Source organism: Macaca nemestrina, chromosome 10 (assembly GCF_043159975.1).
Source record: "Macaca nemestrina isolate mMacNem1 chromosome 10, mMacNem.hap1, whole genome shotgun sequence".
NCBI classification, from domain to species: domain Eukaryota; kingdom Metazoa; phylum Chordata; class Mammalia; order Primates; family Cercopithecidae; genus Macaca; species Macaca nemestrina.
Genome location: NC_092134.1, coordinates 91048939 through 91071988, shown reverse-complemented (window position 1 = coordinate 91071988; position 23050 = coordinate 91048939). Strand labels below are relative to the sequence as shown.

The 23050-nt window shown below is 40.9% G+C and overlaps 1 long non-coding RNA gene across 4 annotated transcripts in view; it reads left to right on the top strand.

The window, feature by feature from the left end:
• Window positions 1–1227: 1227 nt before the first annotated feature.
• The window catches only part of LOC105470115 (uncharacterized), a 315208-nt gene continuing 293385 nt past the window's right edge, over window positions 1228–23050 (top strand). For all 4 annotated transcript variants that reach the window (XR_011608567.1, XR_011608568.1, XR_011608569.1 and 1 more), the window contains exons 1-2: window positions 1228–1886; window positions 5030–5153. This is a non-coding gene — a long non-coding RNA (uncharacterized lncRNA). The remainder of the gene's footprint in view (window positions 1887–5029; window positions 5154–23050) is intronic.

Genomic DNA, 23050 nt, shown 5'->3' with positions numbered 1-23050 from the left:
AGGAAAAGCAGATCATAAAAATAATATGAAGAATGATTCGATTCTACTTTTGATGGGGAAAAAGTATACACTTATGTTTTTAAATATAGATTAAAGGTGCTTTTAATTTTGTAAGAAAAAGAAGACTGGAAGGATGTACCTAAAAAAGTTTATAATGGATATTATAGGGGAGTAGAATTAAGGGTGACTTTTGTTTCTATTTTAAATGTTTTCTAAAATTTCCAAAGTTCTTAAAATAATCAGACCTTACCTTAGTGGTATCTTAGTTTTATATTTCTGCCATAACAAATCGTTACAAACTTAATAGCTTAAAAAACATGAATGTATTATTTTATGGTTCTACAGGTTAAGAGTCCAATGCAAATTTCACTGGGTTAAAATAAAGGTGTTCATTAGGTAAAATCAAGTGCTGCATTCCTTTCTGGAGGCATTAGGGGTAAATCAATTTCCTCACCTTTTTCAGTTTGTAGAGGCTGACTGCATTTCTTGGCTCGTGGCCCCCTTCCTTCGTCTTCAAAGGCTGCGAAGTTGCATCTCTCTGACCATTCTTTCATAGACGTATCTCCTCTGATGGGCTTCAACTAGAAAATGTTTTCTGCTTTTGGCATTCTCTTGATTAGTTTGAGTTTACCTAAATAATCTAAGATAACCTCCCCATCTCAAGGTCTGTATCTTTAATCACACTTGCAAAGTCCCTTTTGCCTAGTAAGGCAACACAGTCACAGGATTCGGGGATTATGACATGAATATTTTTCGTAGGGGAATGCGTTGTTCTGCTTACCACATGTGGTCAGGAAAAGAAAACATTTTGTAAAAATGTGTTGAATCCCTACTGAATTCATTCTTTCCAATAGAAACAAAGTCATACATGAGGCTATGCTCCAGGCTACTCATCAGAGCCTCTGTGACCCATGATAGAGGGGACTTTACTTTTCCAGTGAACTTGTTCAAATGGTCCTGTTAGTGCTCTTACACATCAGTACCTGAAAGAAAGAACAATAACAAGTTCAAATGGTTTATAGATTACCTCTTTGCAAATACACTTATGGTACTGTGTAGATTCACTCTATGTAACTTATCAAAGATTCTCCCTCTGAAAGGGAGATTTAGTTCAATTTTCCACCTAAGAAGGGAGTCCATTCAACTCCATCTCTGGCACAGGGCAATCCAGACTTTGTCTAAATCTTCCCAGTGACTGGGAGCACTCTATAACATAAGGCAGCTTACTAACATTGGTGCATGTCTTATTAGTAGAAAACATATCCTTCTGGTAAACTCATGTCCGGCTCTACTCTAATTTCTACCCACGGGTCTAGCTGACTGTACCAGGAGAATGTATTCAGAGTTCCCAAGTGGATGCCAAGAACGTAACCCTCCCCCTTTTTTTTTCTCAGCCTCTGCTTTACTCTCTTCTTTCTCCCTTATACTTATTTTTGCCTCTCCCTTCTCCTCATATGTTCGGGAATACTGAGTGGAGATTCTGTTTTCAGTCCTTAGGTTGTGATTCCCGTGGCCTGTGGCATGAGTTCAAGTAGGATGGGGGTAGGAAGTAAGGAATAGCTGAGGAATTAGATGAGTTTGAGGGAAGGTAGCTGTGGGACCTCTTTTTTGGTGTCAATCTCCGAGGGTATCCTGGGAGGCTCCCGTTTCTCTCCTTTAGTTTTCCCTGTGGCCCAAGTGATTGACTCACCTGCTTCTTTTTAGCTATCTCCACTAGTGTCACTGAAGGCTTCTGTTACGTTAAAAGAAAATCCTTAGCCAAATTAAATTTAATGGAGTTTATTTGAGCAAAGAATGATTTGCCAATTGGGCAGCCTCCAGAGCCCAGGTAGGCTGACAGACTCCAGTGCGCAGCCTCGTGGTGGAAGATTTATGGATGGAAAAAGGTAAGTGACATATAGAAAATGGAACCGAGGTACAGAAACAGTCAGATTGGTTACAGCTTGGCATTTGCCTTATTTAAACAAGGTTTGAACAGTTGGCTTCCTTTGATTGGTCAAAACTTGTTGATTGGCACAAGAGGAGGCTGCAGTCTGTTGACATACCCAGTTAAGTTACAGTTTACTATGTACAGAGAAACCTTTACGCAGAACTTAAAATATGTAGGGAGGCACCTTTAGGCTAAACTAAACTTGACTTAACAGTTCTTACTTGCTCACTGTGGAACAAAACAGTTGTTCATACAAGCCAGAGCCTTTCTGGAGTTTTCTGAGGGCTTTTCTATCCAGCAACTGGGGACAGAAAGCTCTCACATGCTTCCTTCTACTTATCTTGTACTCGGGTTATGTAGTCCCCAGGTGCTAGGGAAGGAGCGTTGCACAGAAAGGGCTGCCTCAGAAGCTGGGGCATGGGAAAAGGCCGGTGAGAAGCTCTGCTGTCGGGCCAGGCAGCGGCAGGTGTGAAGGAGAAAGTCTGCTTTCCCTCTGTGGGGTGAGCTTTCCTCCAGCCTAGGCCAGCAGAGTCCCAGTCCCAGGTAGGTGGATCCCAATCCATAGAGCAAGTCTGTCTCCTTACAATGTTCGAAAGATGGCGAGTGTATTGTTTTCTCATGTTCTGAGCTTACTCTGTAGTTAGTTGAGGAAGTGTCTGGAGAAGGCTTTTCGAGGACAAGCCTCAAGTTGTCCTCTTTTTTTGGTATTTAGGGGGAACATTGCCCCTGACTAGGAACTAGGGCTTGCCTCCTGATGATTGTAAGCCAGAAATAAAATCCTAAACCCCTCAGCTGACTGAACTGAACAGACCCCCCTCTTGGCCGAGGGGACCCTGGAGAAACCCCAAAAACGAAATTCCCGGCCATGACAGGAAGGGAGGCTGGACACACCTTGTTGTACTCTTTTGGGGTTTAGGTTAAAATAGAGATCATAAGACTGGCAAAACAGAATCTTTGTGGCAATGGGATACCAAATTACAAAGAAGACCTAAGGCCATGCAAGGCAGGGGTTAAGTCACATCCTACAAACCATAAAATCTGCCCTCCCCCCTTGTTTTTGAGGCAGAGTCTCCCTTTGTCACCCAGGCTGGAGTGCAATGGTGTGATGACAGCTCACTACCGCCTTGACTGCCTGCCTGGGCTCCAGGGATCCTCCCTTTTCAGCCTGCTGAGTAGCTGTGACTACAGGTGTGCACCACCTTGCCAGGCTAATTTTGTATTTTTTGTGAAGTTAGGGTTTTGCCATGTTGCCCAGGCTGGTCTCAAACTCCTGAGCTCAAGTGATCTGCCCACCTCGGCCTCCCAAAGTGCTGGGATTACAGGCGTGAGCCACCACACCTGGCTTTGTATTGATTTATTAATTGGTCTATAATTCCCATCTCCCTAACCCGTATAAAAACAAACTATAACCCGACCACCTTGGGTACACTTTCTCAGGACCTCTTGAGACTGTTCCCTGGGCCATGGTCACTCATACTGGTTCACAGTAAGCTTCTTTAAAATATTTTAAAGTTTGGTTTTTCCATTAACATGACGACGAGGAGGATGACAAGTAGCTGCCATGTGCGAGTGCTTACCATGTTTTAGGCTGTGATGAGTGCCTGCCTGAATCTAGTTATATCTCCATGATGATAGTATGACATAAGAACTATTTTATCATTATTATGTGTCAGTGATTTTAAAATAACACAGAAAATATGTAAAGCTCTACACTAAGTTAATGATACATGTAAGCCATGCAAAAATTATTGAGAATAAAATACCCTGAATAAAGCACTGAAGTCATAGAAAGGGCTTAGCTATGATTGTGCTAAGCCTTGGAAAAACAGGTGGAATAAAATCTAGAGTCCTCTCTCCCTCTTTCCCCCCATTTACTCTCTTTGGATGGACCACACTGCAGCCACTCTGGTGCTCTGTCTACCCCTAAAACACACCCAGCCTGTTAGAGGCTGAATAGTGCCCTTTTCAGCCTCCTAAAGTCATATGCCCAAGTCCTAAGCTCCAGTACCTCAGAATGTGACTGTATTTGCAAAAGTGGTCTCTACAGAGACGATTAATGTAAAATGAGGTCATTGGGGTGGGCCCTAATCCAATATGACATATACTCAATATGACCATGATATTATGATGTATGTATTTTGGGTTTTGTCCATGATTCTAGGTTCTCAGCTCCTGTAAGCCTTGCTACTTCCTAAGTGACTAGAGCAATAAGAATATCTTTTGTTAAATTATTTGGCCTTTTGTCCTGGGTTCTTGAAACACCCTGGGAACAGCTTCAGAGCGGTGAAGGAGAAAGATTTTTTTTGTTATTTGTAACAAAGCGTTTTCAACCACATCTGAGCTGGTGTGAATGAGGTGATTTTTGGAAACTCAGGGTGGGCAAGTGATGGGGCGCTCATTGCCAGGGGAGAACCAGCCATGTGGTCAGCCCCACACTCCAACCACCCAACTACCCAACCACCAGGGAGGGGAGAGAGGCTCAGGGTTAAGCTGATTACCAATGGCTGATTGATTTAATTAGTCATATCTATGTAACAAAGCTTTCGTTAAAACCCCAAAAGAACTGGCTTGGAAGAGCTTGTGGATAGCTGAGCATGCGAGAGTTTCCAGGAAGATGAACAAGAACACATCCACGAGATGGGAGGGTGGCGCACCCCAACTCCACCTGGACAGAAGCTCCTGGGCTCATGACCCTTCCAGGTCTTGCCCTGTGCCTCTCTCTTCATCTGACTGTTTATTTGTATCCTTTAAAATATCCTGTGTAATAAACCAAGTAAGTGTTTCCCTGAGTTCTGTGACCTGCTCTAGCAGCTCGTGGGAGCCCTGATTTATACTTGGTAAGTCAGAAGCATGGGCAAAATAACGTGGGGCTTGCAATTGTCGTCAGAAGTGGAGGGCAGTCTTGTGCGACTGAGTCCTCAACCTTTGTGATCTGATGTCTCCAGGTAGATATTGTCAGAATTGAGTTGAATTAGAGAACACCCCGCTGTTGTCCTCTGCACAATCACTTGCTTGCTGATGGGAGAAATCCCCACACATCTGGTGTCACAAGCATGTTGTGAGAGTATAGAGGAAAATGGTTTGCTTTTCCACCCATAGGCACATACAGAGGGAAAATGAGGTGAAGACACAAGGAAAAGACAACCATCTATGAGCCAAGGAGAGAGGCCTTAAAAGAAATCAACCTTGCCATCTTGATCTTGGACTTCAAGCCTCCAGAACGGTGAGAAGATAAATTCTGTTGTTTAGGTAGCCTGTCTGTGGCGTTTGTTATAGTAGCCCTAGCAAAATAATACAAAGCCTTTTTCTGTACTAGGAACTTTGTGCTCTGCATTTTCTGGTTGGAAATCTTTGTTCCCACGTTCATTTCAAATATTCTGCCCTCGCAGAGGCTGTCCCCACCAGTCAACTAAAATTATCGCCCCCACTCCCAACAGTCAACCTCTTACCAGCAACCCCTGGCACAGGAGTCTGTTCTGTATTTTTTATACTTCTATTAGCACCTGATATTATTTACTTGTGTTACTGTTTATTTTCTCTTCCCTGATCCCTTCTAGAATGTAAGTGCCTTAAAGGTAGTCTCGAGTTCATTTTTATGAAATGAAGTTCTGTCAGTTCAAAGCCAGGGTCTGGTGATTAAAAAAAAAAAAAAAAGAGGAAATAACTTTTGATAGAAGGAATAGTTCTGATCCCCCCAAGCCACTGTGCAAGGTCCATGAAGTTTTGGTATCTGCTATGGGCAATCATAGACCATCATCAGTCTTTCATTATTCTCTTGCTCCAAGTTCAGGTTTTTAAAACATTCATTTTCATTAAATCATTTGCTTTTTATAGGAGGCTTGGCTTTTCTCCAATATGCCCTGCAAATGCTTGTCTGTTATACTTACATTAAATTAAGCCTAAAGCTGCCTCCTTACATGTTTTAAGTTCGGTCTAAAAGTTTATCTATATGTAGTGAACTGTAACCTAACCGGATGCGTCTAAAGACTGTAGCCTACTCTTGCACCAATTACTGAGTTTTGGCCAATCTAAGGTGACCAACTGTTTAAACCATGTTCAAATAAGGCACATGCTGAGATGTAACCAATCCAGTGATTTCGGTACCTCACTTCCGTCTTCCATGCCTCTTTTTCTTTTTTCTGTCAACAAATCCTTTGTGACCCCATGCGGGAGTTGCTCTGAACCTATTCTGGTTTAGGGGCTGCCTGACTGGTGAATTGTTCATTGCTCAATTGAACTCTGTTAAGTTGTTTGTCTTAAGTTCTTCTTTTAACACCTGTGAGCAACAATGGCTGCATCTTAAGTGAGGCCCCCTCACCCTAGTCTATACTTCTGCATGCTCTCCTGCATTTGTGTATGCTTTGGCTTGTGTGTTCTCCTTAAGGAGTCAACATTCTGCATATCGTAGTACTGGGAGGAGAGTATTAAACCAGCTCTGGCAGGAAAAGCAACTCTTCTTGGAGATAGAACTGAAAATAGATTTCCCCATTGGGCAGAAATACAGATGCATGAAATCTCTTGGGCATCCTATTTGATACTCCTGGCAGCAATAGTTCTGGGATCTTATTATTTGAATGTTTGTTGCCCATTGTGATGAGGAATACATATCCACACATGAATGTACATACATACAGTAGAATATTAGAAATGGCAGAAATTTCATTTCTTGTGTAATGAAACCCAATCTTTCCAGTCATTTACTAGTCAGGAGAGCTGGTCTCACAATTTCATATGGAAATACTATATTTGAAGATATATGATCTTCATAATTTTGTTTCGGATATGGATGAAAGCAATCTGAGAGCTACCAGATTAAATAAAGAACTGTAATAATCTTTTTTATTCCTGGGAAGAGAAATGAGGCTGACTTGAAAAAGAACAGATCAACTTGTTAATGTTTCAAAAAATATCTCTTTAGAAGTAAACACAATTTCATGAAAATTCCAGTGGTGTTTAATTTAGCTAATATTATTACTGCCTCATGGAAACTGTAACACGCAGCTGTGTGATGGGTTGCTTCTCACACTGATTTGTGTCACAGGATTTTTCAACTTCTGAAAGTTTTCAACTTCTGAAACTACTTTTTTTTTTTTTTTTGGCTAAAAGGAAGTCGAAGGAAGAAAAAGGACAAAATATTGACTATACAGATGAAAGCTTAAAATGAAAACAACCCAAACCAAACTCAAAACACACTGAGGGTACCAATTTGCTCTTTAGAATTTTTCTGGGATTAGTGTTGCTTTAAAACTATAGCGTGAACCAGGAGCCGTTCTTCTCTGTGACTCATAGTTCCAGATTGACAGCTGTCATTTCTCTTTAGCAGATAAAGAGGCATTTCCTTTTTTTAGTTGTCAGCTGCTAAGGCAGTTTAGTGAGCACTGGAGAACCAGGTCAGGGTGAGCACACAGACTGCTGTAATGGCACAAAATCAAACCCCACTTTTGGACTTGGGTCTAACGGCAAAGGCAAGATTGAACATTGGAGCACTGATTAAAGTCAAACCTCCCAGTTTCAAGAGGTTTATTCATTTTTTAAAAGGCCTATTAGTAACTGAATGAGTTTACAGTTTTGAGTAACTGTATGTATGGTCTATAGTAAACAACCTGAACAGCTGTTCTAAATGAGTTCTTTATATTCAGTCTCTAGAAACTTGTAATTACATTTGAGGCAGGACATGTGATACCAGAAGATATAAAGCTATTTAGCCCCAACTGCCACTTGAATTCAGGGAAGGCAGTTCAGTAAGATCAGCGGAACACACAAGAAAATCACGGCCATTAATCATCTCTTAAAGTAGAACTGAAGAAAGCTTTTCTTTAAAAACAAATAGGTTTACTCTTTTTTCATTAGTCCTGGGCTTTAAAAATAAACAGTGATGAGGTTGCATTTTCAGCAGCAATTGATCTTTTCTGTCTTACATTTTCTATCTTGCTAGGTGATGTTAGGAAATTATAGGCATAAATACTGTTACAGCATTTCTCTTTAAAAAGTGGAGGCTCAAGAAGAAAGTTAAGAAACACTCTGATTTTCAACAACCATGAAATCAAGTGTGGGTCGCTCCAAGAATTTCTCTCCATCTTTAGCTACAAGAGCATGCTCTGGGAGAACACATGTATGCGCAATGAAATGGGTTAGATATTTGAATATGAACAGTCTTTAAATAAACAGGCCATGTTTTAAATGTTACTTATGTTAGCAAAAATTGACAGATTTGAAACTGCTGTTTCCAGGTAGATTGACCAAAATCTAACAGTTACTAGTAGTTTTACCAACCTACAAAATCTTTATCGATTTTTTGACTCTTTCCATCATGAATTCATTCATTTCTGAAAAAAGTTATTTACTGAGCCTCATTTGGTTCTACAACTAATAACAGTGAGCTTTAGGAGTTTGAAGTTTTTTGTTCATTTTTAGCAATATATATTCAATTTATCTTAATATTCTTGGGATCTGTCTTCTGATTCTTTAGATTAGAAATAGTTCCAACCTAATTTCTTTTCCTTTTCTTTTTTTTTTTTTTTGAGACGGAGTTTCACTCTGTGGCCCAGTCTGCAGTGCAGTGGTATACTCTCAGTTCACTGCAACCTCCACCTCCCAGGTTCAAGCAATTCTCCTGCCTTAGCCTCCTGAGTAGCTGGGATTCTAGTTGTGTGCCACCACACCTGGCTAATTTTAGTATTTTTAATAGAGATGGGGTTTCACCATGTCGGCCAGGCTGGTCTCAAACTCCTGACCTCAAGTGATCCACCCACCTCAGTCTCCCAAAGTGCTGGGATTGCCACCGCACCTGGTAGTTCTAACCTAATTTCTTTCTGACCTTGGCTCTCTTGGGCCATGCCAATTACACGTCAAGTCAACTCTTCCTTTAAAAGCGTGGGACACTGGTTGGCATGAACCAGAGCTGGAGAGCCACATGAAGACAGTGTGTGCTGCCCACATGGTACACGGCTACATGCTGTTCTCCAAGATGCACCTCATTAGCTTGTTTCTGATGTGGTACGTCGTTCTCCTCTATTTTCTCCGATTTCATACTTTTGTACTCTTAATCATTCTTTAAGATCCAGCTCAAATCATTTTTCTTCATTAAAGCTTTATTAATCTACTTTCTTCATTCTCCTATACAATTTCCATTTATTTGTATTTTTCTTTCAGTACATGCCTAGAAGTGGTTACATCTATGGTAGTCAGATTATGTTCCTCTTGTGTTCCTATAGATCAAAAGTTCTTTGGCAATAACGTTGTTTCTCATTTTCTAGTAGCCCCCACTGTCTTTCACTGTCTTTCAAATGGAAGGTGCCTGATAAATATTTGTTGACAAAGTTGGGAGGAATTGGATATAATACTGATGATATATATCTGGCATATGGATTTTATTTTTGCCTTTATTTTTTCATCCATTCCTGAAAGTAGTGAAAAGAAAAAAAAAAAAAGACAAAAAAGACCATATCAGGACTACATTTACAGTCAAAGAGTCCTTGAATTAGAATGAAACAACTGAGGTGAGAATTTAGCTCTTTATGTTAAATTTGTGGCACTAATTTTCCCAGTGGCAGTTGGGGAAGTCACCAACACAGACATAACGTCACTGCAAACCAGGAGTCCAAGCATAGCTGTGGGAAAGAAAGCCATGTTCAAAAGGAAATATCCAAAATAATAGAATGGAGGGTCTAGAGAATCGCCACTATGAATGATGTTTTTGTGGTCTCATTTTCCCCAAGGTTGCTCTGGTATGAAAGTCCTTCTTTAAGGAGATAACATAAAAAGAAATACGTGATGGCAAAAAAAAAAAAAAAAAAAAAAAAAATTCACTCTTGTAATGACCTTGTATGTTCTTTGGCTATTTCAATGTAATGTTTATCTAATAAATAGCATTTCAGTGTCAAACAGTAGAGCTGTGTCTCCGCTCCTGTGCCAGAGGGCTGAACCTCCTTCAGGTCTTGCCATGCTCTTACCACTGAAAAAAGTTCTGTTTTAATGAAAAGAGATACTATGTGGCCGGAGCCAGTACCAGTGATGCCTGCTTAACATTTTCTTGCTTCTTGTTAGTACAGAAGTCTTCAGACAGAGTCACAGTTCAGTGTTTGTGTGTGATTACTGCATGTATGGTCTATAGTAAATGCACATGCATACATAAACATGTAATTTCAATAAAAACTGACAGTAAAAAGCACCCAGACAACCAGAAAATACTTTTTGGAGAAAGAATTCTATGTAACTGCTTCCTGTACTAAACAAGTTTATCAGAGAAAGACATTGTTCAAAAGGAAATATCCTTTGTGTATGAAGATAAATGTAATAAGGATTATTGTGTATAATGTCCTTTGGCGATGTGTGTTGGTGCATCTGTATAATAATTGAATAATTGTTTTGATGTCCATGTTAAAAAAAAAAAGGAAGGAAAAAGGAAGACTAAGGTGTGTGGTAGTGAAATTTAAAAGAAAGATGCTAATTCTAGAACAGAGAAAATGAAACCTATGTCCAATTACCTACCTCAACTCTTAGACAGTCAACACATTTTTATTTATTTATTTATTTTTAAAAAATAATAGATAATGAGGTCTCACTATGTTGCCCAGGCTGATCTAGAACTCAAACAATCCTCTTGCCTTGGCCTCCAAAGTGCTGGGATTACAGGCATGAGCCACCGTGCCCAGCCTGGTCAACACATTTAGATGGTATTGGAGTCATTTTTGAGATTGGATTTCAGAAATGTAGTTTGTCTCTAAAGTTTGCTGTTTTCCAGAGGAGGAGAATGTTTCTTGAGAACAGTAAAATGAATTTTTAGCATGGTAGAGTGAGGACATGGCAGGGAGAAGGTAGGTCGAAGGGGACAGGTTAAAGAAGAAGAAAACAGTCCAGGAAAAATTGTCCCAACTACTGAGAAAAATATATGATATTGCCCTGTTCATTTAATCCACTTCTGTAAACTCAGAGGAAGTGTTTATGCAGTTCTAAGGCAGTGCTTCTACTCTGACTAGGTATGAGAATTTGGTTTACGGACCAAAGAGTTTCAGGCTGGAAAATGGGAAAGAGAAACTTGAAAGGGATTTGGTCGAGGTGTTGTCATCATCAGTCTGACCTCCTTAATAAACTTTGCATGTTCATTCATCCATTCCATTCATTTGGAAAACTATTAAGCTCCTTCTGAGAGCACAGGAAGGATCACTACCCTGAGATAGATAGGTCCTGTCCCTGAGGAACTTAAAAGCAGTCAGGTTTAAATTATGAGACCCATTATGCATAGTTCATGTGCTCTGCAGCTTGGGCTGATTTTCATGTTGATGGACACAGACATGGTGTTTATGGGCAATGAATTGTGTTGACCTGGCTGCCTTGTCCCCTCTTGGGGAACTGTCCTCACTGGTGGCCTTTGTCGCTTCTGCTGATTTCCTTAGGGCTCCCTTGCTTGGCAACTTCCTTTGTTCCAGCCTTCTCCTGTCTGTCTTTTCAGCAAATACAGCTTCCTTGTGTGCTGTTCTCCCAGAATTCTGAGTCTACTTTATCTGAAAAACTTCTTGGTAAAGTGATAATGGATCCTTTTTCCTAGTTAGCATGTCTATATGGGAATAGCACAATGAAGACACCTGCTTTAAGCCTGGGGAAGGTCTCTAATGTTGACAATTTCAAGTCATGGCAGGCTAAGGGGTGGTGGCGGGGAGTCATTGGAATCCCTCAAATGGTAATCATACTCCATGGCTTCTGTCTGTATTCAGAGGGATGGTGGCGGATGCATCAATCTGGTTCCAAGAGCAACTAGAGAGCTTGTCATCTGTGCTGAGATGCACTCACTTCTGCAGGTTTAGTTCTCTCCCTGGGCGGTCACTCCTCAGAAACGGGGAAAGAACTCTGGACAATTTTCACCTATGGTCTCTTCAAATGTTAGTTTTCTGCTCTTCCCACCATTCAGTGTGTGTTTCTTTTGGATTATTTAAATTCACCAACAGTAAAGTTGACATTGACTTTTTATCCTATGAGTGTTTTATTTATTTATTTTTATTTTTTTAAGACAGCGTCTCCCTCTGTCACCCAGGCTGGAGTTCAGTGGCACAATCTCAGCTCACTGCAATCTCTGCTTCCTGGGTTCAAGTGATTCTCCTGCCTCAGCCTCCCGAGTAGCTGGGATTATGGGCATGCACCACCATGCTGGGCTAATTTTTTTTTTTTTTTTGGTAGAGATGGGGTTTTGCCATGTTGGTCAGGCTAGTGTCAAACTCCTGACCTCAGGTGATCCACCCACCTTGGCCTCCCAAAGTGCTGGGATTACAGGCGTGAGCCACCACACCCCCAGACTATTCTATGAGTTTTGACACTTGCAGAGATTTGTGTAACCACCACTACATTCAGGATACAGAATAATTCCATCACTCAATAGGTCAATCCTCTGCTCTCACAAATAATCTTTGATAAGTACTGATCTGTTCTTTGTTACTATAGTTGTATACATATTTCTGAAAGTGTTGTATTAATGGAATCATAGAGTATGCCACTTTTTGAGACTGGCTTTTTTCGTTCATCCAAGTTGTTGCGTGTATCAGTGGTTTGCTCCTTTTTATTGCTGAGCAGCATTCCATCGAATGGCTATTTATCCATTCACAGATTGAAGAACATTTGAATTGCCTCCCATTTTTGGTGATTATGAATAGAGGTGTACCCATTTTTCTATGAGCACGTTTTCATTTATCTTGGGTAAATACCTAGGAGTAGGATAGCTGGGTCATATAGTAAATATATAATACAAAATAAAAACAATTGGAAGAGACTGCCAAACCATTTTTTGTTGCTCCAGAATAAATGATGCTATAGAAACGAATATTCTAGTGCCTCTGAGCTCACTCATCTAAAAGCAAAGCAAAGAGTACTGGTTCCTCCAAAGAGCAGCCATTGATCATTTGTCTGACTCAATGTTTCTTCCTACTCACTGCTGTGAGAAACCACCCTGTGGAAGGCAAGCACTTTGGGTCTTCACATGCAGAAGTGGGCGGGGCTGCTTCATGTTGACTCAAGGGTGTGTGTTACTTAGAGGTAGCTTAGGTTGAGGCACTGTCTGGGTCCACAAAATCAAGCAAAGTTTGGAATGAATTATACAACAGCAGTGGGAGGCTGCTGTGCGTTCTGCCTAAGCTTAAAGAAAGAAGACACACCTGGGGTCCTGCAGCAGAGCACTTGGTTTCATACTTGGGCACGTTAAGGATTCAGCAAGAACAGTGCCTGAATATTGTCTTCTAAACAGTATCATCAAAATGTAAACGGATAGTATGACATCCCTATAGCAATTCTGTTGTTGATTATCTTTTCTCCTGATGGGTCTCAGTGCCCTGAAACAATTTCTTCAGCCTGAACTGCTGGGAATTCAGATTAGCCAGCATCAAACCAACCCTTTAATGGAATCCGTTGGCAATTGCACACAGCAAGAGGTTAAGCAAATCTTAGGAACAGCTTTTTACTAATCACAGAAAAAGATGCACTTTATTTATATTTTAACACATCCCACTGTGTTAAACCCAATGAAATGAATCAGAGATAAGCTATATAAATTATGTATATGTATGTGTGTGTATATATATATATACACACACACACACACGTTTCAGGTAATTTTGGTAGCACTTAAAAAAAGTTTGTCTGATTTAACTTCTATGACACCACAACTTTAAACCACTTCTAGCACAATTATAAAATAGAAAAATTGATATATGTTAAAAAAAAGAAGGATCAGGGATCATATCAGACAAACTTATAATTATAAGCAGAATTATGGTAGAAGATAAGTAGCAGTTGGAGAACCTCAAAAGGCTTTTGGGCTTGTTTTGGATGACCACCAGAAAGTTTCATTTCTCAGGCAAACGTTCTGTCTCTGGAGTTGGAAAAACTGGACTTGAACTCTTATGAGAACAGGTAATTCCTCCTGGTTTGTTTTGATGACCAATATGGCCAGAGTAGCTTCTTTCGGGTGTTTAGCACCTCTGCTAGAGCCCCTTGCAGAAATCAGAAATTTAGACAACAATTAAAAGCAAACAAACAATAACATGGCTATGCATATGGTTGTGTGAAATCTTGATGGTCCCCTTTTTCTTCTCCCAAAATGTCTAGATTAACCACAGCAGAATGACTGTTCACAACCTCAGGCTACATTTCCTGAAGTTCCTCCCTACTATCTTACCTTTCACAGAAGGAACCAAGGCTAAGTTCTCAATTGTTTATCTTCTTTCTTTCTTTCTTTTTTTCCTTTCAAATTACCTAGAGTACAAACAGTAGGTTTGTGGTCACCTGGTTTGAAATGCCCTCTATTTTCTCTGAAGGCCAAGTATCCTAGTGTCTTATATTTAGGTATCACACCTGTGATAGTTAACCCTCAAGACTCTCAGGCTGGGCGCGGTGGCTCATGCCTATAATCTCAACACTTTGGGAGGCAGAGACCGGTGGATTGCCTGAGCTCAGGAGTTCAAGACCAGCTTGGGCAACATGGTGAAACCTCGTCTCTACTAAAAATACAAAAATTAGCTGGGCGTGGTGGCTGTGCCTGCAATTCCAGCTACTCAGGAGGTTGAGGTGGGAGGATTACTTAAACCTGGGAGGCAGAGGTTGCAGTGAGCTGAGATTGCACCACTGTACTCTAGTCTGGGCGATAGAGTGAGACCCCTGTTTCCACACACACAGAAAAAGACTCTCAGGAAGTATTTGTTCAAAGACTGAATTCACTCATACATTTAACAAATATTTAGTGAGCACCAAAATATATGTCAGATACTATTCTAGGCACAGAGGTGATCAGCACTGGGCATGCAAATAATTCTGCCCTCAAAGAGCTTACATTCTGGTAAAGGAGAGCATCAGAGCTGTCTTGACTGACATACAACATTTCACATTCAAATGATTATTTTGTTCCAGCACAGAACATTCTACCTCAGGTGCTATTTCAGTCATATAGATATAACTGAGGAGTGATAAAGGGTATACATTTGTTTTTCTCCTTACGACATAGGTATCATTCTAAATAAAGCAGTCCTAATATTGTAGCATCCTATCTGATAACTACAGTTACCTGCATCTGAATGCTTTTACAAATTTTATCATGTTTTCAGGTCTATGTGACTTTTAAAATATCCAAAATTGGTGTGGATTACTCATCGAAATTTGAAATGGTAATTTTTAGTCACCAAGTAGAAATGAAAAATGAAAATGATTGCTTCAAGATTCTGCAAGATGTTTTGCTGTAATTATATACCAGGCTTAATAATGGTCGAGTCTGACACACACATTCCAACATTCTGTTGGAATTAATTGAGGTAAAATATTTGTGGATCTTTTCTTTCTTTTCTTTTCTCTGTATTTATAATTCAAATGAATGAAAGGAGCCTGATTACTAACTGGAGAGTTCACCAGGTTACTTTTTTCTTTTTTCTGGTTAAAGATGCATAGCCACAATTTATTGTTACTTGTTACCTGTCTCCATCCTCAGCATTATCTGGTGATCAAGTTGCACTAAGAGATGCTATTTTTGTATAATGCCACAGGACATATGCATAGAAGTTTTTTCACATCTTACGTTATGCAACTGAAAAGCATTAGAGCTAGTTCCAAATGAATCTTTTTGTTTAACCAGTTCCTAAAGAACTCATCTTTTATATGTGCCAGCTGTATTGTACAGTTGAACAATTACAATTCTTAAAAGTCACTGTGTGTCTCATTTACCATATAAATAGCAGTGTGATGGTCTGGAACAGTTCGATTTCTTATTTTCCTTATATGCCTTCTTTCTGGTGTAAAAGCATTAAGGAATTTTGACATAATGATAAGCTGCTATTTAAAGTCCTCACTTGTGAAGGTTGGAATGCAATGCATTCAGAAGAAATTTACAAGCAACGCATTCATACAGAGGTTAGAGCCAACAACGCTGAGCATTGTTTGAAGGCAGGAAACAATTTACATTTCAAATTTCTGTTATCTTGATTACTTTGACTATGGAGGTGATTATCAGAAAAATTTAATAAGGTTTTTAAGATTCATATACAGTCTTATAGGAAGCAAAATATCTTCGTGATAACTAAATACTTCGTGATAATTAAATAATTGCTAACCAGATGTTTTGTTTTTGTAATGCCAAACAGCTGGATGTTAAGAAACATTGGATAATTGTGTTTTTGAAGTTTTTTTTTTTTTTTAATGTGAATGTATGCTTGCCATAATGTGGTCATAGTTACACAGTCAACATCAGTACATGGCTGTTTTGTAGTTTTATATCATAATACTAATACACAATCTCAAAAGTATATCTGGAAAAGATTTCCTTGCCATGTAGAATTCTCCCTGATTTCTGAAGAAATTACATCCAGTTGTATAGGGATGTTTATAAGAATAATACAAAGACAAGTGATCATTATCCAATTAAACTGGTATTTTGCAGGAGAGGACCTAACAAAGCCAGGGTTATACATCAAGATGGAACTACAGAAAGCTTAATTTCAACTAAAGAAACTGGAGAATCGGCCAGGCACGGTGGCTCGTGCCTGTAATCCCAGCACTTTGGGAGGCCAAGGTGGGCGGATCACCTGAGGTCAGGAGTTCAAGATCAGCCTGGCCAATATGGCAAAACACCGTCTCTACTAAAAATACGAAAATTAGCCGGGTGTGGTGGCAGATGCCTGTAATCCTGCTACTCAGGAAGCTGAGGCCGGAGAATCGCTTGAACCCGGGAGGCAGAGGTTGCAGTGGGCCGAGATGGTGCCAATGCACTCCAGCCTGGGTGACAAAAGTGAGACTCCATCTCAAGAAAAAAAAAAAAAAAAGAAATATGAAACTGGAGAATGAACTGAAGAATTAACTTATAGGATAACTTCATCACCTAAAGTGAGCAAAACAATCTCTTGTGGCAGTTGGAATACTTGGTAATAATGGGCACATTGGATGAAATTTCCACTAAGTGAAATTGCTGCAACAATTAATATTTTAATAATATAATGATTGGATTTAATATATTTAATAATATAATGATTTAATATAATATTGGTTATATATAGAGATCTATCTACGTATGTATCTATCTATATAAAATGAGACTCTACACACACACACACACACACACACACACATAGTTGGAGACAGGGTCTTGCTCTGTCACCCAGGCTGGAGTACTATGGTGCCATCACAGCTAACAGCAACCTCAGCCTCCCGGACTCAAGTGATCCTCCAGCCCGGCTTGCCCAGCTAATTAAAAACAATTTTGTTTGTTTGTTTGTTTGTTTGTAGAGACAGAGTCTCCTTATGTTGCTCAGGCTAGTCTTGAACTCCAGGGCTCAAGCTGTTACTAGTGGAAGTTATCCGAGTTTCCAGTAGCGAATCCAGTTCTTGCCTCCTCAGAAGAAAGAATTCGACTGAGGGGCATAAAGCAGAAAAACAGATGGAGGCAAGTTTCAGAGCAGGAATGGAAGTTTATTAAAAAGCTTTAGAGCAGGAACGAAAGAAAAGAAAGTACTCTTGGAAGAAGCCCAAGCGGGCATCTTGGAGGTCAAGTGCGGCATTTGACCTTTGACTTAGGGTGTTATATGTTGGCATACTTCTGCGGTCCTGCATCCCTTTTTCCTTGATTTTTCCTTGATTCTTCCTTTAGGGTGACCTGCCAGCATGAGCAGTGGCCTACTGGCCTACTACTGGGAGGTGAGCATGCGTGGTGTGTTTACTGAAGTCTGGCGCATGCTTGCCTGAGGCTTCCTCCCTTTTCCGGTGGAATGCCTCGGGAAGATCATACTGCCGTTTTGGTTCTTAATGCGCATGCTTGAGCCCACTCGCCCAATTCCTGAGATCTTAATTGAGAAGCTGTCAATCGCCAATTTCAGGTGTTTTCTATCTATAGGGAAACTGCTTTTCCCTGGTGCTGGCTGTGTGACAACTGCCTGACCATCACCTGATGGTTGCCTGACTTTCCTGGTGAGGTGTGGTGGGGAACCCTCTCCTGCCCTGGTTATGCCTGACTAGTTACCGACTGTAACAAAGCAATCCTCCCACTTCCGCCTCCCAAAGTGCTGGGATTATAGGTGTGAGCTGCTACCCCCCTTGTATGTCGTTATATTTAAACAAAACTCTGTGTTGATGAGAATAGGAGAACCTTTTCCCCATTTATTTTGTATCCTCCTTTAGTTCTCTGAAGAGCTCTGTATACATTCTGGATACTCAGTTAAATGCTTGTTTATTTTAAAAATGTCCCAAAATTCAACAGCCAAGACTTCGGCGTTGTAATTTATGAGTTACCTATAGAGAAAAACAAAACATCTCCTTTCTGTATGCTAAATACCTCCAGGTACTTTTTCCCAGGCATGTTTTATCTGAATGAAAAAGTAACACAAATGAATAAAAGTCTCCAGAAGTTCTTATTTCAGTTACTCATTTATTTAACATACATTTAGTAAACAGATACCGTATGCAAAGCCTGTTGCTATGCACAGAAGGGGTATGAAAGGAAAAAGGGAAGGGGGGAATATTCCTTCTGGAGGAGATACAATGGCTGAAGCGCTGTGCTAAGCATTTGATATCTGTGGGGCTATCTGAAGACATAGCTACTGCCTTCAACTAGTTTGCAGTCTAGCAAGGAGGGTATGGGGGGTACTGTTCCTGTAGCAAGGTAAAATGGGAGCATGTGCCACAAGACAAGTACAAACTGGATTGCACGTGAGAGTGGAGAGGAAGAGACCACTTTCAAATTGGGAGGTCAAGAAATTCCAGCTGAGAATTGGCTAGAATTTCAAGGATTTCAATAGGCGAACGTACTATGTGGCGGCAGAAGTTGGGGAATCTGGAAGTCAGCATAGGTAGATGTGTGATGTAAAGAGTATGGGTAGGAAAGAAGTGGGAACTAGTTGAGCAAAAAGAAATGGAGTTTAGACCAGGTGCAGTGGCTCATGCCTGCCATCCCAGCACTTTGGGAGGCCAAGGTGGGCGGATCTCTTAAACCAAGGAGTTTGAGGCTAGCCTGGGCAACATGATGAAACCTTGTCTCTACCACAAATACAAAAATTAGCTGGGCATGGTGGGAGGATCACCTAACTGAGCCCTGGGAAGTCGAGGCTACAGTGAGCTGTAATGGCACCACTGCACTCCAGTCTGGGTGACAGAGCGAGGTCCTGTCTCAAACAAAACCAAACGACAGAAAGAAATGCAGTTTAGGTGGCAAATAGGGCACATCAGAGCCTCCTGAACATGTCAGACCCAAAGAATTACTTCTGTAAGTGTTCGTATCTGTGGGAATTAAACAAACAAACAGAAAAGATGTCTTAGGCTTCGCCTAAATCTATTGATTCAGAATCTCGGGGGTACATTTTTTGGCAAATGCTTTTCTTTTTAAAGCAAATACTCGAAGTGATTGCTAACAGGGAAGTTTGGGAAGCCCTGGAATGTGAGGACTGGAATGATAAAGGGAGGCCCTGCACTTGCATTGTATTCAGAAGGCAATCTGTTATGTGCAAGAATTCACACCTCTCTGGTCAATAAGCAAAATATTCCTAAATTGTCTTTGTCTGTATGCCTTTGACTCTTCAGTCACATTCTTTTAGACATTTGGGAACCCAGGTCACTCAGGTAAATGTGACACAAGGCCAGCCCTACCCATGTTGAAGAACTGAGGAGCCAGAACGTGGATCCACGCAGCCCAAGTGGAGCAGGCAGCTGCCGCTAAGAGCTTCTCTTTCACTGAATTGGGCTATGTTCTCTGTGGCATGTTTAAATAGCCCTTGAAAGGCAGTAAAAATGGGTTTCTATTGCTCAGTCCTTCCTCTGTGGTTGCCCCACTGACAGGACTGAGACATGTATTGAGTGGATGGGAAATGTCAATCTGGCTTGATCTCTTCCATCTCTATTATTTTAGAAGTGAAAGCTCACAAGCTCTTAGGGAATGGATGAACAAAATGAAAAAGCACCGGTGCTAGATCCAACTCTTTTAATTTTTATTAACAGACACTCTGTTGTCTGGACCATAGGGCATGATGGCCTTTGGAATGCCCAAGGAGAGGACCTTCCCTTTTCATTTTGTCTGCTTCTCTTTGTCCCCTTTCTGTTTTATCTTTCTGAACCCAAGTCTTCGTTTCTAAATGCATCTCTTCTTGGCTCTACCTCCCAGACTGGCTCCTTCCATGCCTTCCCCTGGGTCTCTGGTCTCCTTAGCTGTCTGTGCCCCCTCTTGCTGCAGCTTCCCACCGCTTCATCATCTGAACTTGTCCTCAGCCTCTCCAGAGCAACGTCATGATCCCTTTACTCTCTCTCAACCTCCTTGCTTTTCACCGTTGCCCATGAACTCCATCAACCCATTTCCAGCTTCCCCTTCCTTGACTTCTTGTCCTTTCCTTTTGGTTCTGCTACTCTATGCCCGGTTGTCCAGCTTCATTCCTCCTGTCTCCATGTTTCCTTCAACATCTCTGCCTCTTCCCATCCTGCTCCTGGCTGCCCTTGATCTGCTTAAAGTTACAGTAATATCGCTGAATTCTGCTTTGAGGTAGACTGGAAGAGTGGTTGGGACCAGAAATTAAGAAGAAAGGTGGTCAAGAGCATTCATTGGTTTTTGGGCGCCACTGCCTGGTTTCAAGGTCAGACTGTGTGGTCTTTGTAAGTGCCTCTCTGTGCTTCATCTTCATCTTTCAAATGGGCCTGCTAGCAGTATGCAAATTGTAAGGCTATAGTGAGCATCGAATAAGCTCATATACATCAAGCACTTAGAACAGCGCCTGGCATGCAAATACCATGAGAGTGTCATTTCTCTATTTATTTGGTCTGTGTCCTATAACTGCTTCCTTTTTGATTCATACTGAATATGTCTGCACATTTCCCAGGTTATAACATTGGTATAGTATTTGCAAACATTTTTAAAAATATTATTTCTTGGCCGGGCACGGTGGCTCACACCTGTGATTCCAGCACTTTGGGAAGCTGAGGTGGGTGGATCATAAGGTCAGGAGTTCGAGACCAGCCTGACCAACATGGTGAAACCCCGTCTCTACTAAAAATGCAAAAAAATTAGCTGGGCGTGGTGGCATGCACCTGTAATACCAGCTACTCAGGAGGCTGAGGCAGGGGACTTGCTTGAACCAGGGAGGTGGAGGTTGCAGTGAGCTGAGATCATGCCACTGTACTCCAGCCTGGGCAACAGAGTGAGAGTCTGTCTCAAAAAAAAAAAAAAAAAAAAAAAAAAAGAAAAAGAAGAAGAAAAAAGAAAAAAAGATTATTCCTTAAGATGAAAATCTTTAATGTTTGCTTTCTATGGTGTATGTGTAAGCTGATGTACAACAGAGATGATGCAAGCTCCCTTTCCACTGCTTGTCTGCTCAAAAAATGACTAGTCTATTTTTGTGAGCAGAAAGTTCAAAGCCAAAGTTTGGTTGATTCAAGTAATTCCTTCTTGCTAATATACACTGAGAAATGGTGAGCTGTTCTTTTAACTTTTCTTTTTTTGTCTCTAGCTATATTCATTGACCTAAGCTTGACAGTTTGTGTTATGCTCATGGACTAGAAATTGAAATTACAGAAAATAAGGGAGAAGGAATTGAAAGAAGAGACTAGAAAGGGGGCTTTTTATAAATTGTGAAAGATGAATATCAGCACCTTGTTTTAAAACAAGAAATGGATCTCCACAGAGGAAGGACGGATCATTCTTTAGAGTAAAAAAGGTCTATAAACTGTCATGCATCAGATTCACCTGGAGGATTCTAGCCTCAGGCTTCTGACAATTTCAGAGTTGCATTTTAAACACACTCCCAGGTGATGCTGTGATATAGTTTGGCTGTGTCCCCACCCAAATCTCATCTTGAATGGTAATCCCCATAATCCCCACGTGTCATGAGAGGGACCTGGCGGGAGATAATTGAATCATGGGGGCGGTTTTCTCTCATGCTGTTCTCATGATAGTGAGTGAGTTCTCATGAGATCTGATGGTTTTATAAGCGTCTGGCATTTCCCCTACCGGCATTCATTCGCTCTCCTGCTGCCCTGTGAAGAGGTACCTTCCACTATGATTGTGTTTCCTGAGGCCTCCCCAGCCATGCAGGACTGTGAGTCAATTAAACCTTTTTTCTTTATAAATTACTCAGTCTTGGGTATTTCTTCATGGCAGCATGAGAATACATGCTGCTATAGTCCAGGGACCATATTTTGAGAAATACTGCCATAGACTTTTCTTCCTGTCCCTTCATAACACTTTATTCTTTCCTTTTGTTCATTAAAATTAGTAGTATCTCCCTTAGTAATAGGGAGGTATTACTGCTCTAAAGTAATTTCTTTCTTCATTGGAGTTAATGCCATTTATTGTACTTTCTTTCTATTATCTTTATTTGTAAAGTTGTCCTCATTCATATACAATGAATTCTTCTCTTCCTCCTGAGCCTTCATCCCCAGCCCCACCTGTCTCAGTCCCCAGCACACCCGAATCCCTGCTTCTTACTTGCACATCCTGCCCAAATGACCAATACATAACTGGAATAGAGACTTTCTACCAGGTTAGAGTATGGAAAAGAAGAGTCTTGAGGTTGAGTTAAAGCAAGAGAATTACCACCAAGAGTTTTCCAGGAGTGTGCTCAGCCAGGAGGGAGAGGAAAACAACAGGGTCAGAAACTCAAATGCTGGGTGACAGACACGGTGATGTATGGAGCTGAATACTAGCATGAGGACCATAATAGACACCTATTGCTTTTGCCTTCCTATCCCCCGATGTCTCTCTCTCTCTCTTTTTGTTTTTGTTTTTTGTTTTTGTTTTTTTTTTGGTGGAGCGTCTGACTTTACCTTTAAGGAACTGTTTTTCTTTTATATTTTTGTAGGTCTAATAATTTGAGGCCCTACTTTCCCAGCCCCAGGTATGGGCTCTAGGCTTTTCCATGAGAGTAGCTCATGCTCTGGTCGGGGTGACTTGTGGCTGACTGGACATGTGGCCCCGGGGGGCTAATTCTGAGTCCTTCTTTAAAGCCTGAGATGGAGGGAAAAGGCCACTCTCCTTTGGAAAGTTCAGAAGCTAAGATTATGTACATTAGGGCTGCCAGGGACTACATAGTCTTCCATTTGGAGGAAAGCATTCCTGAAGATGAAGTCAAGACTAAAGAAATCAGGACAGGGAGAGAGATGGAGAGGGAGAAGAAGAGGGAATTCAGTTAC